Source organism: Colossoma macropomum, unplaced genomic scaffold, assembly GCF_904425465.1.
Source record: "Colossoma macropomum unplaced genomic scaffold, Colossoma_macropomum, whole genome shotgun sequence".
NCBI classification, from domain to species: Eukaryota; Metazoa; Chordata; class Actinopteri; order Characiformes; family Serrasalmidae; genus Colossoma; species Colossoma macropomum.
In genome coordinates, this window is record NW_023494784.1 from 23,669,157 (window position 1) to 23,689,523 (window position 20,367).

Genomic DNA, 20,367 nt, shown 5'->3' on the forward strand with positions numbered 1-20,367 from the left:
ATTTACATCATTTTCATACTCCTTATACCAGTCAGTGACCCCTCATGGCCTGTGAATGAGGGCTTTGTTCTCCTAGAACAGACCACTCCCATCAGGATACAGATTTTCATCATAAGATAAAGGGAATCAGTCCGAACAACTGTACTGATTTTTAGTGACCCTTCCCTCTAAGGGAAATGGACCTGCATTATATCAGGAAAATGCCCCCCCCCCACAGTATAACAGCTACCAGGACCCCCTCACTGTAACAGTCAAGCTTTCAAGCCTCTTGGTGTATGCCACACATGCACTCTCCCACTAGTCAAGATTATGGTGAAGAATGACCCAACTGACCATATCACTTTCTCTGTTGACCTGTTTTTACACCACTGAACTCTCAAATGTGTTTGTCTTTGTAATGAGGGGTTTATGTTGTAGACAAACTGTTCTCGCTGACACAGTCTGATTATCTCCTGCTTTGTCCTGCATTCTCAGCCACCTGAGGAATAGTTGCTCTTCTGTTTTGTTTGTTTGTTTGTTTGTTCTTACACATTGCACTAATACAAAGGCATTACTATTATCTGTCACGTAGATGTAAGTATTATAGAGTTCAATTTAAGCCAAAAAGTATCATATTTGTGAATTGTGATTTGTAGATGTACATCAGGTTTTGAATGTAAATAAAGTGCAACAAAAAGTAAATTATGTGAGTAATTTTGGGGTCCCGGTACAGTCAGTTCCATTTTCAGATGTGCAGATTAGTATTATGCCTACATTTTGTACTTCTCCTTCATTCAGATCGACTTGTACCAGTTTGCATTTGCAGCATGCAAACTTTTGGCAATATTGTTGCACTGAAACCAGAATCACAATCATAAGGTGTGTCATTAAAATCTGCGCCTTACTTGTAAAGTCTGAATTGTAGATGTTACAGTTTGTGAAGATGAAGGTAAAAATGCAGATTTGGATTTTACGTTCTTTTGGATTAACTCTCACAAATTGGGTCTCATTTCCTTATGTGTGAACTTTTCAGTGTCGTTGCACTTTTCCCAGAATTGTAATCATATGCCCCAGAGAAGCGTGTGAAGCCTGTGATTAAGGTCATTTTTGGGTCATGAACACCTGACACCCTTCCTACTAAATGACTTTGCAATCAGAGAATGTGTTGAGGAGAACTGCCACTTGATCATATCTTCTGGGTTAGTCAGATGCTAGAAGACGCTCCTGAGCGAGTCCAAAATGAATGGGTTAATATGAAGCTTTTGTGCAAAATTGTAATGATTAATGTTTTTGTCATTTTGCCCCTTTCACCTTACTCGGGCAGCCTCTTGCGTTTTTTGGTCATTTTTAATGCAATGGGAGCATTAAGTAGTGGCTGGGCTCCCGGCTCTGGTTCTATCTAGTTGCTATCAAGCTCCTTTAATAAAGCGTCTTCAAAAATTGCAAACAGTGAAGACAGCGTCTTTTACTGTGAAGAGTTGAGCAGTCAAGAACCAGAAGTGACCACAGTTGCTTTACACACCTCCTCTAAGGAAATGACAACTAAACTTGTGTAAGTTAATCCAAATGAACAGAACGTATATCACAAAGATGGTGGTTAAAGTTCAAATCTGCCTTTTTACCTTCTTGTTCACAAAGTGTAACATATCTACAATTCAGACAGTACAAGTAAGGTGCAGATTTCATGGCACACTGATTCTGGTTTCAGTGCAACAATGTTGCGAAAAGTTTGCACGTAGCCAACAAACACAAACTGGTACAGGTTGATTCGAATGAAGGAAAAGTACAAAATGTAGGCAAAATGCTAATTTGCACATCTGGAAATGGAAGTGTCTGTACCAAGACCCCAAAATTACTCACGTACCTCACTTTTTTAATAAATTTACACTCAAAACCTGATGTACGCCCTCAAATCACACTTCATTAATATGATACATTTTGGCTTAAATTTAACTCCATAAAACACAGATGTCACTTTAATAGCTGTCTTTATTGAAACTGTAGCCAGTTGAGCTGCCTTAGTAACTGAATCTCCTATAATGAACCCTCTTTCAAAGTTACACAGATGTTGATCGATCTTGATCCAAAGGGTCAGCTGGGCCTACTCACCATTTTCATACATGCCACAAAGCATGGTAGGATGCTAACTGCTTGTATCATGCAGTACACCTGTGTGTGTGTGTCTGTGTGTGTCTGTGTGTCTGTGTGTCTGTTTTTTTCCACTTCTCATTCCAAACCTTTCACTAGCAGGAATGACCAGCACGCCAAGTCTGATTAAAACCACAATCAGCCTTCACGCGCTGACCCCTGTCCTTGTCACACCTTAACACTGTATCCAAAGGCATATAATTTCATTAGTCATTTTGCTGCCATTGTATTTTTTCACAATTTAATAATGAAAATCGGATTAAAAAGCCTGCTAGAGAAGGAGCTTGTAGGGGCTGAAGAGCAGAAAGATCATCTGCCCATGAAGTACAAGCTGAGGAAAATGAATCAATCATTCACACTCCTCTCTCCGCTGTCCGTGTGTCTGAGTGGGATTAGCGGAGGTGAGAAGCCACAGTGAACTCAAAACTCCTGGATGGAACTGGTTTGGCTTTTCTGTGAATCAGAGCAGGCGGCGAGGGAGCAAAGCCGTGAACAAAACACAGGCATTAGCAGAGGGTGGTGCCTTTCAGAGTGGACGTGGCTGTGCTTTCTCTACAATGGAAAACATGGGACTTTTCATCAGTGACCTCAAATAACCGCACTGTTTCCTGTAGGTCCAGAGCCGTTTCTTGCTATAAGTGGTAAAAGTCACTGGTGGGCCCTGAGCCACAAAGGCCCCATGATGTTGTGTTTAATGTACAGTAATTCAGTTCAAGATTTATTTATATAGCGCTTTTTACAGCCCTGTTTCCAGAAAAGTTTGGACGCTGTGCAAAATAATAAAAATAAAAACAGAGTGAAATGATGTGCGAATCATTTAAACCTCATATTTAACTGAAACTAGTACAAAGACAATCAAATGTTGAAACTGAGGAATTTTAGTGTTTTTTGGAATTTTGAATTTGATGCCAGCAACACATTTCAAAAAAGCAGGGGCCCCAAAAGACTGGTAAAGTTGGGTAATATTAAGAAAAACACCTGGTGGAACATCTCACAACTAATTAGGTTAATTAGCAGGTCAGTAACATGATTAGTTAATTCAATTGGGAAAGTACCTAGTACAAGCCCTTTGGGTTTTTTGTATCTTCCCTGCACTGTTTTGTTGATTGTTTCATTTTTTGTATGTCAAACCGCACTATGTTTGGTCTGTTGTGCATAAAAAAAGATTGGGTATAAAAGAGGATCCCCAAAGAGTCTTTCAGAAGTAAAGATGGGGAGGGGATCACCACTCCGTGAAAGACTGTGTGAGCAAATAGTGCAACAATTCAAGAATAACGTTTCTCAGCGCAAAATAGCAAAGAACTTGGGGATTTCATCATCTACGGTACAGAATATCATTCAGAGAATCCAGAAAAATCTCTGTGTGTAAGGGACAAGGCTAAAACCCAGTGTTGGCTGGCTGTGATCTTTGGGCTCTCAGGTGGCACTGCATTAAAAACAGACATGATTCTATAGTGGAAATCACTGCATGGGCTCAGGAACACTTCCGAAAACCACTGTCTGTAAAAAAACACAACAATGCATCCACAAATGCAAGTTAAAACTCTACCATGCAATATACCATGGTTCCATAGTAAAAGAGTCCAGGTGCTAAACTGGCCTGCCTGCAGTCCAGACCTGTCACCCATTGAAAATATTTTGCGCTTTATGAAAATCTTGAGCAGCTTAAATTCAATATCAAGAATGGGAAAACAAATTGAAGCTTAAAACAACAGCAATTGGCCTCCTCAGTGTCCAAATGCTTACAGAGTGTTGTTAAAAGAATAAGTGATGGAACAAAGGTAAACATTCCCCCCATCCTGACTTTTTTGAAATGTGTTGTCATCAAATTCAAAATTGGCATATATTTTTCTAAAATCAATACAATTTCAACATTTGATATGTTGTCTTTGCACTATTTTCATTTAAAGACAGAGTTTAAATGCTTTGCAGATCATTGCATTGCTTTGTTATTTAGATTTTGTACAGTGAGAAAAACTCATTAAGAGCAAGAAGAGTAAACCTTAAGAGGAACTAAAACACAAAAAGGGAACTTATTCTCCTCTGGTCAACACCACACAGCAAAACAATAACACAAGAAGAGCAGTATGAGTAAAGAATGAAGAATTAGAACAGTAACTGTTATTCAGGTTAATCATGATATCGGCAGAAAAATATGAAGATATTATAAATGACTACAAATCAAGAAGGCAGAAGTGATGACTGCACCAATTCAAATTTCTTTTTCTCTAATTATTCTATTCTAATTCTGATACTAATTATTTTTTGTTCTTTATTACAATTTAATTTTGTTTGATTTTATCCCTAATTGTAAATGGTTTATTAAAAATGTTTAAAAATCAATATTTACTTACATAACCATTATAGAAGTGAATGAAACATTGACTAGTCAAAGGACAGGCTTTGTCCTGGTTCTGATCCTATCTGACTGACCGTTATCAATTTGTAAGTGTTAACAATAAACACTCTGATCGTATGCTAGTACAATATGGTGTCCCCCAAGGATCAGTGCTCAGGCCACTGCTTTTCCCTCTGTACATGCAACCTCTTGGTAACATAATTTGCAGTTTCTGCGTTAGTTTTCACTGCTATGCGGACGGCACACAGCTCTACATATCTGCTAAACCAAATGAGGCTCTGAATCTAAATAAACTTGAAGAATGTGTTAAAAATATCAAAAGCTGGATGACCAATAATTTCTTTCTTCTTAATCCTAACAAAACTGAGGTCCTATTACTTGAACGCAAAGCAGAGAGATCTCAACTCTCCAAATTTGAACTAAATTTAGATGGCCATACGGTCATTCCAAGCAGCACTGTAAAAAATCTAGGCGTCATCTTCGATTCCAGTCTCTCTTTTGATACACATTTGCAACATTGTTAGATTCTTTCACTTGTGTAACCTCACTAAACTACGTAATTTTCTAGCCCTAAACGATGCAGAAAAGCTGGTGCATTTATAACCTCCAGGCTGGACTACTGTAACACCATTTTAGCTGGATGCTCCAATACATTTCTAAATAAGCTTCAACTGGAGAAGAATGCAGCTGCTAGAGTCCTTACAAAGACCAAAAAATTTGACCATATATCCCCAATCCTGTTGTCATTACACTGGCTACCTGTTAAATTTCGTGTAGAGTATAAGATCCTTCTCTTAATGTATAAATCATTAAATGGCCCCACAGTATCTTAGTGAATTAATTCAGTCATATGAACCCACACGTACGCTCCGCACACAAAATAACAGCTTTCTGACAGTTCCTAGAATTAGAAAGACCACAGCAGGTGGTCGAGCATTTTCCTACGTAGCCCCAAAATTGTGGAATCATCTCCTTAACTCTGTTCGGGACTCAGACACACTCTCTACATTTAAAACTAGACTCAGAACTTACCTATTCACACAGGCATTTTGTGAATATCAGTTGTTACACTATTATTCAATAATATCTCTCCATAAACGGACCTGTCCTGTTAATCAATTTCTCTCTCTCTCTCTCTCTCTCTCTCTCTCTCTCTCTCTCTCTCTCTCGCCGCCACCTGTTGTAAAAAGCACTATATAAATAAACTTTAACTTGACTTTTCATTCTTGCATTAAAAACAATGTGATCAATGTGGCACCCAAAGTGAAATGTTTCTAAGGGTCTTTGCAGGTTCAAAACTGGACCTGCCTGCAGTGAGTGTTAGGAACCATAAAGTTTGGATCATAATACAAATCTCACCAGTTCCACTATTTCAAATACTGATTCACATTTTTGTGGCTCAGGATTTAACCAAAAACAGAGAGTTGTAGTAGTTATGATGGCTGTGCGAACAACGTCTGAAAGTTAATCATGAAGGTACTTACATACTTAATCAGAACTGTAGCTTTTTTAGCAACAAATCGTTTTGTTTGAATTCAAATAAGTTAAGTGGCCAGGACGCACCGGCAGGTCCAAAGTTTTACTACACACTGCTATAACCTAAGAATAACTCAGTTTGCACTGTAGTCATTGTAGTATTTTACTTATAAGCGTTAGTAATAAATCCCTAATACAAATAAGGGATTTTAAGGGGTTAATAACTTTTACCATTTTAAATAAGTTGACCTTGTGAATTTTTGGACACAAGGTTGGTTATCTGATTTGCATATGTGAGTGGGGCCTAAACAGGTGAACACCCTTCAGACATGTTCTTTGGATCTGTGTCTAGAATAGTGGTCACCAATTCCCCTCCTGAAGGTCCACTTTCCTGCAGAGTTTAGCTAAAACCTGCATATCATCACTGTCTGGGACCTTCATTTTTGTGATTTTTATGTTTCTACATAATGTGAACACTGCAGCTGTCCTTTACATCGTGTGAAAATTTCATGATGAATGGACCAATAGAAATACTCCAGAATTGCTTAGAATAAAATCTCATTACATTAAGTTACAAAGAACGTTTTTGCCTTCTCCTGTAAAGTAACCATTTTAGAGATACCTGTTTTTATTTAGACAGCAACAGTATAATATGCTGCTCCCACTTTCAGCTGAACGATGACCTCTGAAGAAGTTAATAAACTGATGTAGGTGTGGCAGAATGTGGTCAGAACTAGACAGGAAGGTAGATATAGAGGGTTGGTAACCACTGGCCAAGAGTATACAAGTGGTTGGTTTGTCAAATTCTCTGATGTGATAAAAGGCTGAGAAATAAGGCTATGAATGTGTCTTGTTTTAATACACTGATTTGAAGTTTAATGAGGTTTCATTCTTTTTGAAACAGTAGGCTTTTGTATGAGCTGTTGCTTTTAAAATAGGCCAACAAGATGAACATAACACAAGATGAGCAAACAAAAATAAAAATGTATGATCAGTTTCAGTCAGTTTTCTAAAGAAGCTGCATATATAACATCTGCAGTATGTATTAAAGTTTGTGCAATCATTGTTCTCAGATTGAGTGCAAACCATGATGCAACTGTTGCTTTTAAATCTGTTTCTTCCAAAATAGTGTCTTGTAGCAAATTTATCATGATATGGTGGTTTTGGTGGTATTTTTTCTCTCAAGCACCACTAGTAGAAATATGTCTTCTTGCAGGCTCAAATGTTTACAAGTTGGAAGTTGAATTTGTAATAAACAGTGATGACAGATTCTAGAATCAGAACCATTTTACTTTAACTGAGCTCCTGCAATGGAAAACAGTATGTTGTAAAGATCATATAAGCATGGTATGGCATTGTTCAATGCCCTGTATTTAAAATGAAGGGGTTACTAAAATGTAAGTAAAGCATTGTTTGGCTTTTGAGTATAAAAGGTTGTACAAAATAAAATAGAAAACAAAATGATTGATAATCCAAAAAAAAGGGTGGAATGTTAATGTATGGTTTTTGGTTGGAGGGGCTCGATTCTACACTGTCTATTTGTACTACATTGCAATAACCACATCCTCTGGAGTCACATTGTGTGGAGTTCTTGAGTCTATAGCCTTAGTCATGCCTTTTAAGAGGGATTGTTCATCGTGCTTTTTGTCAGTAATGGAAAAAACAGGCAAGGCGGTATAGTGTGAAAGCCTTTTTGGTTTTCACATATACTGCCTTATTTGGTCTGTTCAGCATTGCATTGCGAATGACAGATTTCCCAATGTAAGGCCAACATTAGAAGAAGCACTGGTCAACTCCAGATGTCCTCTATAAAGTATCCTGAATTCTGCTGTTTGCCTCTTCCACAGTCTCTGAACTTCTCCCACGTGACTTCCCTGCTGAGGTCACTCCACTGGCTCACTTTGGAGGCCAAAATTAAATACAAACCCCTTAATTCAAAGCCTCAAGCTCTCAGATACAACGTTCTTGGCCTCAGATTCAAAGCCACACTACCTCCAAACCAATATCTTCAACTTCAGTACATTAGGCATGCCCTTTCATTAGATCAAAACATGCTGGTGAGTCTCACTGTGTTTGGCTCCTCAATGGTGATATAAGCTTCTATCTGTGGTCAGAGCTGCATAGTGTCTCTGTTCTTTCCATTGTGGTTCTATAACAGACCTCTTCAGATAATTCCTGTGACAACAACGAACTTAACACGTGCAGTTATATCTGCATTTTTTCCGTCATGCACTTCTACAAGGTCTTAGATTTTGTGCTGCTGTGCCTTTTGGTCTAATATGGTCAGTCTTTGAAAAATTTCGTGTGTTTGAAAATGTATTGCTCTTTTTGTTCACTGTTGCAGCTAATCATGTCCTTTTCAGTCAGTAACTACGTTACACGTGCACTTTACACAAGTGAAGTCTGTGGTCTTGCAGATCCTCACACTTTGGACAGCCTGTTGTGAAAGTGTCTGAAACCTAAACAGCTTTGATAAGTGTGTCCATGTGATTAAAAAGTGACGCAATCTACAAACATGGTCAGATGTTCACAAATTAAATGTGACGTTTGAAAAGAGTTATATTTAAGTGTTTGTTTATGTGTTCAAAACATATACGTGGTTGTACAGTGTACAGAACAGTGCTGAGATGCAAACAAAACAAACAGCGACAGTTTAAAGTGCAAAAATGTATGTACATGTGAGAGAGAGATAGAGAGAGAGAGAGAGAGAGAGAGAGATTGTACTTACAATCAACATGATACAAATTGATGGCTTTTCTGCCACTTTTGGCTGAATACTAGAAACAAACAAAAACTGTATGTGATGTTTACAAGTGGTTTAAAGCAGGAAAATGCAGTGTATATAGATGGTATTGATGGTTATTGGTTTGGGGCCGATATCAGTAGACGGTGCTGGATGCAGGACCAGATACTGGAGGGGAAAAGATTAATCCTGATATAGTCCTCTAATAAATCTATTCTGAAATAGCACACACTCACATTGTGTGATGTGATGTTGTTAGCTGGGTATCTCTTTCTGTGGGGTATTCTGGAGTGGAGTGTTTGAGTAGTTTGAACATCATTGTCTAGTTTTAGATGCTCATCTTAAGTGAAGTGCTTCAAATAAACAGCTCATTTAAAGCTTAGTAGGTTTTAAATGAGAAGTATCGGATTGGTATCTATTTTGGTCTGTTTCTTTTTATCTGTTTCTGCTTTCAATATCGGTGACAGAAGAGAAAAAGTGGTATTGTGCAATCAGGGGTTACAATCTGAAGCTATCATTGGTCTAATTACCTTGGTTAGACATTGAAATAATAAGACATTGGTACTTGTAGCCGTCTATCTGTCTGCCCTGCGATGGACTGGCGATCTGTCCAGGGTGTATCCTGCTTTCCGACCAATGACAGCTCGGATAGGCTCCAGCACCCCACCGCGACCCAGAAGGATAAGAGGTTTAGATGATGTGTGTGTGTGTGTGTGTGTACTTGTAGCCTGTGAGCTTATATTTTGGCCTCTCCTTTTCAGACAAGAACTAAGTTAGAATTAGTTAACTCTTGTTAATTAGTTAACTCTTGTTAGTTAGTTCATAATAAGCTATTTCATAAGCTAATGAGATATTTTATAAGCTTATTGTTATTATGAATGCTACTTGTGCATTTGTCAGATATGAATGGGTAAAGTTATAAATTAATGTTAAATTGATGGTTAAGGCTTTTAAACAAAAATTCTGTTTGGAGAAAACACAACTGGACTGAAACAGACCCTGTTCCTAAACACTGTAGTGAGTACCTGATTAGGCAGGAAGCTCATTTCTGCCACTGAGAAAAATATATACCTATCTTTAGTAAGGCATAACTATGAGAAAGTTACCCATAATTATTTTGTAGCATCTCATAATTATGACATAGTATCTCAATTATTACTTGCTATCTCAAAATAATGAGATCTTGTCTCATAACTACAACTTAGTATCTCATAATTATGATCATTACAATGCATTGGCAGATCAAATACAGGAAACAAGTGAAAGGCTTTGATTTTGTATGACTTTGTATCTCATAATAATGTGATTTTCACATTATGAGACAGTAAGTCAGTGATATGAGATACTAAGTCATAATAATGAAATAGCAAATCATAATCATATTTAACTTTTTTCAAGGACACATAGCAGTCGGGAGCAGGATATATATATGGATGTTACAATATGTAAAATTGAGGCTCTACTTGCTCTGTTGTTTGGGCACCTATGAACAGAGCAGACGCTGCTTTTGATCAATACTGGGGCCATAACACTGCTTGTGCTCATCTGCTTACTGTAGCTCACACTAAACAGCATCTTCAAATTAGGTCTGAAATTAGTGAGGGCAGCCAGGGGTCACCATGCTGTAAGCGCTACTGTCCAGTGTGGGGCAGGAAAGAGCTCAGGTTCCAGAATCAGAATCAGAATCACTTTACTTCACCAAGTATGTTACACATATAAGAAGTTTGTCTTGGTGCGTGCACACATGTATGATATGTAACACACTGAACAGACAAATAAAATTATGATACAATAAATAGAATAAAGAATAATAAAGAACCGATGTGAAAGGCGCTAAAGAGATGTGTAAATATGCAGATATGAATATTACAGAATTATAGTAACCTTTTTAAAAAAAAACTAACATTTGTACAGTTGCACAAATGAGGATTATGTTACGCTATGTGATACAGTAAGGAGGTTTGTCAGGTTCAGGTTAAATTTCAGTTCAGTTTAAGTTTCAGCAGCTGTTCTTTTTATTCAAATATTAAAAGAATCTCACTTTCTGAAAGCCTGAGAATTTATTAGACATGTTCCTTTGTGATGATGAAAAATGCATACCTGGAGGAAATAATGTTACCAAGAATTGTAATGTATCATTATTAATGTACAGGTTTAATGAAATGCAAAGAGGGAAAGAATGCAGAGCACTGAAGACTAATGACTGAACAGGTAGAGTGATAATTCATTTCCAGTTGTTTCTTATCAAAAGTACATCTGGTACACAATCAGATGAATCTTATGTTCAATTTAAAAAACGCTTCTTCTCGTTTGAGACTGAGAAGTTGCAGTGATCTGAATAGCTGCTCTGTCTACCACCTTTCATCTAACATCTTTGTGAAGGATATAGAGTAACATGAGGCAGGCTAAGGGTATATTTTTCCTTTGCTAAAATGTAGATGTTGATTTTGATTTGACATTGTTTACAGCTGATCACATTTGAAGTGTGTAATGGATACAGCATGTGAAAGTTAACAGTGCTCATACTGTAGGCCCCAGATGAAAGCCTTCCAGAGTGGAGAATGGATGTTGAAGCGGAATTACACTATTTTAAGAATTTCTGCATAATTCAGTTGCTGAGATGTAAACAAAGTCATTCAGGGTCACTGTTTATATACACACACACACACAGTGGTATTGATAGGAACCAGGGGTTACAGTGTCTAAAACGCATCCAAAACATTCAGTGAACCTACACATGTCTTTTTGGTATGTAATGTTGAAAAGTAGTGGGAAACCTGAAAATACGTTGTTTTTTTTCTTGCATGTATCTCTCAGGCCTGTATGTGTTAAAAAATACATGTTGAGCCAAAACTTTATCACAAAACAATGTCTGAGGCATCAGGCTGTATATTCATGACCATTTCATGCAATAACTGTTTTGTGATATAGCTTTTAAAGACATTGAACGCTTCAGACGTCTGGTTCCTACCATCACCACTGTAAACAATTCTGACTTGGTAAATTTCTTTAGAATGGAGCATTTCACATCAAACCTATCTGAATGGCTTTGTTTAATAACTGAATTATTCAGACATTTTGAAAACATTGGTGAAATTCCCCTTTAAGGTACAGCAACATTAAACTACACACAGAGGCGCTATACAGAAAGTTATCATAAGGGTGAAACAACCTCAAATAGTTTAGATGTTAGTTTAATGTTTAAAGGGAACATCTCGCCCAACCTTCAGAGAACTCGGATCAGTACAATGCATTGGCAAACCAGATATATGGATCGAGGAAATGAGTGAAAGGCTTTGAGAATGAGCTCGAGCTGTGGTCCACTGGGTGTGATATGCACATGGTTAGAGTTTAGTGCAGCGAGGGGGAGAAGGAACGAGGGGTGAAATATGAGTTCTTCTGAGAAATGACAACAAAGCATGACAGGAAACACTCTACGCCATTATAATCCACATCCCTCCCCCCAATACCCCCTCCCCCTTTTCTGTTTCGGCCACAGAAACATCTGCCGCCCCCCCTCCACCATCACCTGTTTCTCAGGACCTTGAACTCCTATAAATGGCACCTCTTCAGAGATGTAGCCAGTCACTGTTTGAGCAGCTTGTCCATTTCCTGGCAAAGAAGGCCAGTTTGCTTAAGCTGCTGGCTTTCTCAGACTATTAAAGTACAGGGCTTAGGCTGGCTTCTCGCCGTGCCTGTTACACCACAAAAATCTCACCTCAAACGCCAATGTCCTGTAATTTAAGAAGAACAGCATTGCATTGCAGACCATGTTCTCCATTTTATGACAGGATATCAGACTGTGGGTTATAACCAAAAACTAAAGCATGGCTTACCTTCCCTGTGAGAGCCCTGGAGTCAAACTCTTCCCCTGATCTCTTCTGGTGCTGAGATACTTGACTTCAGATGGATTTTGGCTGAAGAGATTGTTAGCGTTTGGCTACATTAAGCATGGGCGCTCAGTCAGCCCCAGGAGCTCTTCACAACAACAGATGTGATCTGTAATATATGCATGAATTCCACACAAGATTCATATGCTATCCAAAGAGCCTTTTATACACTCCAGGTCAACCTCAAAACACTTCATTTTTTATTTCCACAAAATTGAGACCAGAAAGCAGAAAACATATAAAATCAATCCAGTCCCCCTCATACCATTTTAAAGAGAGTCAAATATAATAATTTATTCAAAGACGATTCTGCCTAAAGGTCCACAATTCACTGTGTTTGCAGCCATAAAGACAGCTGGAAGGAGTGCAGCCAGCTTCCTTAAGTTTTAGATTAGTTTACTTGCCTCTGGTTGCAGTTACATCCACAGGCCACTGAGTCACATGCCGCTAATTCCCTGTCTGCTTTCTTGCACTTCGCATGATAAATATAATTACTTTTCTCCAAACGTTCTTCACTGTAGGGAATCACATACCAGACTGCTGAGTTTCCTGGTGTAATGCTCCTTCAAACCTTAATGAAGCATAAAGAAAATGAATGTTGCTTAAAAATTTGGTTCTGCGGTATGTCAATGTGACAAGGCAACAGGGGTGGAAAAATGCAGTGAAATCATACCAAAGAGAAAGAACACTATATGGCATGAGTTTTGTGTAAATCTTGTTCCAAAACCATTGGGATTAAAATGAAGATGCCCCACACCCACCCTTTGTGGCTATAACAGCATCCATGTCTCACAAGATTTCAGAGTGCGTCTGTGGGTATTTGTGCCCATTCGGTCAAAAGAGCATTTGTAAGGTCAGGCACTGATGTTACATGAGAAGGCCGCCTTGCAATCGAGGTCCCAGTTCATGCCAAAGGTGTTCAGTGGGATTGAGGTAAGAGCTCTATGCAGGCCGATGGAGTTCTTCCACACCAAACTCATCAAATCATGTCTTTATAGACCTCGCTTTGTGCACTGAGGCACATTCATGCAGGAACAGGAAAGGCCCTTCCCCAAACTGTTGTCACAAGGTTGGAAGCATATAACTTTCTAAGATGTCTTTGTATGCTGTAGCATTAACATTAGCCTTTGCTGGTAATAAGAGGCCAAGCCCGAACACTGAAAAACAAAGATAAAAAAAAAGATTGTAGTACTATGTGCACACACACATAGACATCATCCAGGTAGTGACAGACCTAAAATTTGGTTGAGGCCAGACCCTGTAAAACAATCCCATAGCATTATCCCTCCTCCACCAAACTTTACTGTTAGCTCTATGCATTCTGGTAGGTAACGCTCTCCTGCCATTCGTCAAACACAGATTCGTTCATCAGACTACCAGATAGAGAAGTATGATTCATCACTCCAGAGAACACTTCTACTGCTCGAGAGTCCAGTGGTGGCGTGCTTTACACCACTTCACGTCTGTAGTGAGTGATACAACAGAGGATAGGCACTGTGCCCAGCAACCCCAGTCTGTGAGTTTGCATGGTCAACTTCTTTGGCTAAGCTGTTGTTGCTCCTAGACACTTCTATTTCACAGTAATAGCACTTACAGTTGACTGGGGCAGATCTAGCAGAACAGAAATTTCACAAACTGACTTGTGGCAAAGGTGGCATCCTATGCCAGTGCCATGTTTAAAGTCACTGAGCTCTTCAGTACGACTCATTCTACTGCCAGTGTTTATCTATAGAGAGTGTATGGTTATGTGCTTGATAACACACCTGTTATTTATGGGTGTAGCTGAAACACCTGAACTCATTAATTTGGAGGGGTGTCTATATACCTTTGGCCAAATAGCACATGGGTACTGTGTCAAGATCTTGCTCATTTAAAAAAACTTGAGTCAAAAACACGTACATTTAAACAAGTGTATAAAAGTAAAAGTCTTAACAAATAAATATTTTTCTTTGTTGGTGTGTCGGTGCTACTGGTCCTCACTTAGATTAGCATAGTTGTGGGCTGTTTAATTAGACAATTGTATGAATTTGGTTGGATGTATTAACAAAAACAATACATTCAAATTTGCATGAATTTAATTGCTTGGCAAGGGCAAAAGAAAACGTGGTGCTGGCCTTTAAAATTTGATTCAAAATTAAAATGACAAGTAAAAATCTTCCAAATTAATATTTAAGTATGACAACAAAGTACAATTACTTTAGTATTTTCCACCCCTGCAAGTCAATATCAGTTTGACTATCAACAAAGGCAGCAATATATGATGTGGCTTACAAGAAAAAACAAGTTTGTTTGAGCCAAGTTTGTGACACTTGCTACAAAAAGATTGCACTATGTTATTTCTGTTTTTCTTGAGAAAAGTGAAGCAAACAAGCCTGTTAGGCTTGCATAAGACTGACATGTCAAGACAAAGACAGAACACAATGTTTGAAAATGGCAGTTGAAATTAAAAACCAACGGTAGATTGTGTGCATCTTGTGTTTACTCTTCTGGTAAATTCTTGAGTTTGATAGAAGCAACAGATATTCTCACTTGCCATTTTTACGTACAGAAACCTACACATCCTGTACTGTATCCTGTCATTATGTAAGGTTGGTTCAGGTAATATGGGACACATAGGTTTGTAACCCCTGAATGACAACACCATTACTTTACTCTAATTAGCATTTTTTTTTTTCTAATTTAGAAAGCACTGGCTAAAATGTAAATATACAGGACATTCTTGAAGGGGAATTCCATCAAGTTTTGCATAACTAAATCGTTAAGATGCAAACATTTTCATTTGTAGTTGGTCTGATGTGAAATGCTCCATTCCAGAGAAACTCACCAAGTCAGACTTTTTCACAGTGGTGTTGACAGGAACCAGACATCTATAGAGTTTAATGCCTCTAAAAGCTGAATTGTATTATGCAGAAAAATCAGTGGAATTCCCATTTAAAATTTTCCTAAATATACCAAACCCACCCTATATTTGGTAGTGGTATATGCCTTTATGTTTCACTGCAATAAAAATACTAAAATACTACTTTTTGCTTCTATAAAATCTGCTCTATGAGAAGAAAAAGCAAATGACCTAAAGCATGTGGTGATCAGATAAACGGAGAGGGAGGATACTCTCAGGATTGTCTCTGTCTCTCTCGCTCTCGCTCGCATTCTGCTGTGTAGTGTTTTCATTGTCTCTCTCTGCTTATGTCTTTCAGCAATATTCCAGAAATAGGGCTTTGTTACCTGATTGTTGTCCTCTCGCTGGCCTGGCCATGTTTTGACTGTCCTCTGATCGCCATGCACCTGCCATTCACATAAACATGTAGTGTGGGATGTTTCTAGCTGGAAGCTTCAATGCTCCAGTATTATCAGAGATACATGTGAACCCATGTTTTAATGTTTGAAAGAAAAAATGAGCCAGAGGAATAAAAACATTACAGATTAAATACTTACAAGAACAAGTAGGACACAGGAGCAGCACCAGCACAGCCTCTTCTGACTAAGACATTTCTCCAAACTACTTCATTTGAGCTGCTATGAAAGCAAGAACGCCCGTAAAATGAAAATTGCCATGAGACACAGTATTCCAATAAAAGAGTATTATATAGTTGATTGCAGGATGGAAATGAGGATGGAAATCAGTAACGTTACCGAGAAATGCTCCCACACATCACACCGACAAATCGGATTTTGGAGTCATGCCATAACAAAACCCTGTGTGAACATTCCCAAGACTTTTTTTGTTGTGGAATTTTTAGACCAATTCATTGCAATGGCGTCTGCAAGCAGTCTGATCTAAAAAGATGAAGATGTAGCGATTATGAATAGAAGAACTGCCACCCCCACTGTGACACACCCTGTTTAAAAGCAGTCTGTGTACTTTATTCTTAGGTCAAAGCAGATAATGATGCACTTTGGCAGACCTGTTGTACATTGATTAAAATGTTTTAAACGTTGTCGATGTAGAGAAGTAACCAAATGTTGAATCAATCCAACAAAACACAAATAGGTCTAGAAGATTAGATTAAAATGATTAATAAAAATACATATGAACTTTGCTTCTACCAACAGACTAAGACATGGCCCAACACCACTCAAACCCAGAGTTTCAGCAGGCTGGCCTGCTGACTCACAGCTCTGCTTGAGTGTGCAGGAGGCAGTGGAGCAAGGCCATGATGAGAGACTGCTGGAGGCCAGATGGAATTTAAGTGTTCTGATGTGGAACAGGAAGGCATTATTCCAGGAGTATTACAACTTATTCAAGGACTTGGAACCAGTGACTACCATTACACATCAGTCAAAATACCAGCCTTCTACCCATCATGGTTTCAGAGCTGAAATGTTGACTTCAAGACCAAGCTGAGCATCAAAAACAGTTTCATTTGAATGAATTAAAACTCTTGTTTACTAGTATAAACATAGTGACAAAATATTAAAAGGTATTCACTTTAAAATGCACCCATATGGCCTTAAAAATAAGGATAAATACATAATGAACTACTACAAAATAAATCCTAGCATAAAATGAATGGCATACAACAAATGTGGGGTTCAATACTTTTATTTCTTTCCCCTCCTCATACATTTTCCTGATGTTCAGTTCCATCCAAAGGAAAATTAAAGTGAGGTAAAAGTGCTGAAAAAAATCAAATGGCAATAAGGAAACATCTTCATAGTTCTCAAATCACAAGCTGACATAAGCTCTTTCCCATGAAATTCAAAAGAATATATAGTGCAACACTTCCATATATTAACCTTTTCAACTCACAATCATTGGCATCGTCAGACAAACAATAGGTAGAAACAAAAATGTAAACAGCATCTACTGCAAATCCCACAACTTTTCCTGCAACATGGCAAAGGAGCTTCTAAAAGGCCCTCTGGCATCCGCGAAACTCATACTCTAGGCAAGAGTCAAAAACAGAAAAAGCCCCTACCTTAGAACAGGAAATATACATCAAACAACGATAGACGCATTTATGTATGTCAAGCTGTAGTGCAACATACAAGCAAAGCTCTTCTTCTCAAATGTCTTCATCCATAGAGAGGAAAAAGAACACTAGAACTGGGCATTTCTTCTGGAATTACAGCAAGGAGAAAAAAACAAAAACAAACAAAAAAAACACCACTCCATTTGACAGAACTAATTGCTTTTGCATTAGTATGAACAGAACAGCCTAAATGCATCTGTTTCAAACCCCCCACCCCATATTCACAAGAAACCTATTTTACAAACCCTTTGAATAAGAACTGTTAAAGCCAAGTCACATCATGTTCGGCATTATGTGGGTAAAGCTCATGTAGGCAAGATAAGAAAGTAACATGCTAAGCTGGGTGTTCCAATGAGAGCTAGTCATGAGCAAATCAAGGTGAGCTACAGCAGGGCCAGCATCTACAGATCACATCAGTGGTCTTAAACATATCTTACAGCTGTATTTAGGGGGTCAGGGATAGCTCAAATGTTCGTGGAGCACAGTAATCTGATTCAAAACCTTAAACAAGCAGAATTTGACCAACCAATTCTCAGGCTTTTTCATGGGATTAAGACCACTGACAGCCAAAGAAATGAACATTATCTAAAGAGCAGGAGATAGTTAGGGACATGTGTAAATTACTCCACTAAATGCAAATAATGGGTTACACTGGAACAGAAATAGGCTGCAAACCACAGTTTAAGTTAAATTACCCACAAACTCATCATATCTCCCTGAGATCCATCCTCCTCCTTTCCTCATGTGTAATTCAGAGCTTATACTCTTACACAGCTACATGGGTTTTGGAGTAAAACAAGGCTTCAAAAGTGCATGTATTTATTGTGGTGACTATTCATCTGTGTCATTCAGCTTCAGATATAGCAATACCTTGTCACCCAATGTTCAGCTTTGGCTTGGGGTGGGGGGATTAAATAAAACGGAACATACAACCACAAAGCAAGACAAGTGATAACTGGAATGACTAGACAACTAAGTTTGAGAAAAGCCAGGCAGCAGGATGTGAGGACTGACCAGAGAGGACCAAACTTAAGCTTGACACTTTTCACATTACACACACAAAAAAAAGACATCACTCCCCCCTTCATTTAAATAGAAAAGGGGGAAAAAAAAGGAACATCACTGTCAATGTTTAGTCCATACATTCAAAACACACTGCCAAAAGTCAAGGCACTTAAGAGTTTTGTTGCTGGTTCAAACATTGGTCCACAGTCTACATTTCTACAAACAAAAACAATAACCGATAGCCAAAAGAGGGAGAAGGGAAAAAACAAAACAAAAACAAACAAACAAACAAACAAACAAACAAACAAACAAACAAAAAAAGGCAGCCTGGGTTCAAAATGCTCTGACCCAGGGGTGTGACCCATGCCTGCAGAGGCTACTGTGACCCATCCCCTCCCTCCTCCCTCCAAAGTCTGTGTGTGAAGCAGATAAGAGGCTGAGCCTGGCTCTCCAGGTTATCTAAGTGTGTGCGAGTGTGCTTGTACAAGCTGAACCGGCAGCAGCTGTGCGTGCAGAGCAAGCAGAGAGAAGAGAAAGGAAGAGCCTTAGTAAGGGGCATTGGGGCAGCTGTTAGCCATTACATAAGAGCAGCCAGAGGGGTCTCCACCAGTTCTCTCAATGTACTAAGTGAGTGCAGGAGAAAGCTTTTCAGACATGCAGCAAAATCTGGATAGCTTTTCACAGCAAAGCCTTACTGGTGTCAACTACTGTCCTACATTCTAAAAAAATTACAGTTTAAAATACAGAGCTTGGCCATTTGACATTTGTAACCTGTCTAAGTGGGAGCTCCACGGAAGACTAATGTGACAGGAACAGCTCTAAATCAGAATGGAGCAAGAGCCGCTGATGCTTAATATGGATCAAAACCAAGAGCACGAGAGATTAATCACAACAGTGGTGAAATCCATAAATGGAACACAGTCCAAGCTGAAGGTTTCTGCAAATATGGCCCTGCCTCACCTATTCCTCTCTTCTCCAATGACCAGACAAGGGGGCATAGGGTGCCTGGTCACCCCTCACATGAGAAGGAACGCGACACACGCACATGTAAGGTTTTCGTCACAGCAGAAGGCCTGCCCTACCAGCTCCAGCGTAGGCATATTCCCCCTGTGCCTCGCCGGATAAATTTAGAGCAGTGTGACACCAGCGTGGAGTCTCGTTACACAGCAATGCAAAGCCTGCTAAGGATCGTGATAGACTGAAGAGGACCGGACACCTAACGGCTTATCCTTTTAAGGAAAGGGACCAACTTACTCACTCTTGCTCTCTCATACATAGACTCCCAGTTTCATTTAGAAATTAAACCAACGCATAAGTCACTTACTCGAATGAAAGTCTCGTTTCTGTAACAGATGCAGCCAAAACCCTCCCAAATTTCCAAGTCCATTTCAATCACAAACCCATCTGTACTGAAACACTAAAAATATTTTGTATGCACCCACCAAGCACAGGAGCAAGAGACTGAAGCACATTGCTACAAATGCTGTGTCAACTATATCACTTTCACATCTGTACCCTTCAGAACAGACTTGGCAGCTTCCTTCACCACACTATGACTGATCATGATTATCTGAGCAACAGGAAGAGTTAAAATGCTCATTAAGCTTAGTATTAGCAGCTCACCAGTAGTTTAAAACCAAGAAAGAAAAAAAATAAACAAAACAAATGACTCATTGGAATTTGCTGTTTAAGCCAGTGCTCACATTTTTGTCTCCCCCCAAAACAACTTGTAATTTTTTTCAATTTATATTAACAATTTTTGGCTTTTTTTGATATTTTTGCTTTACATTTTAT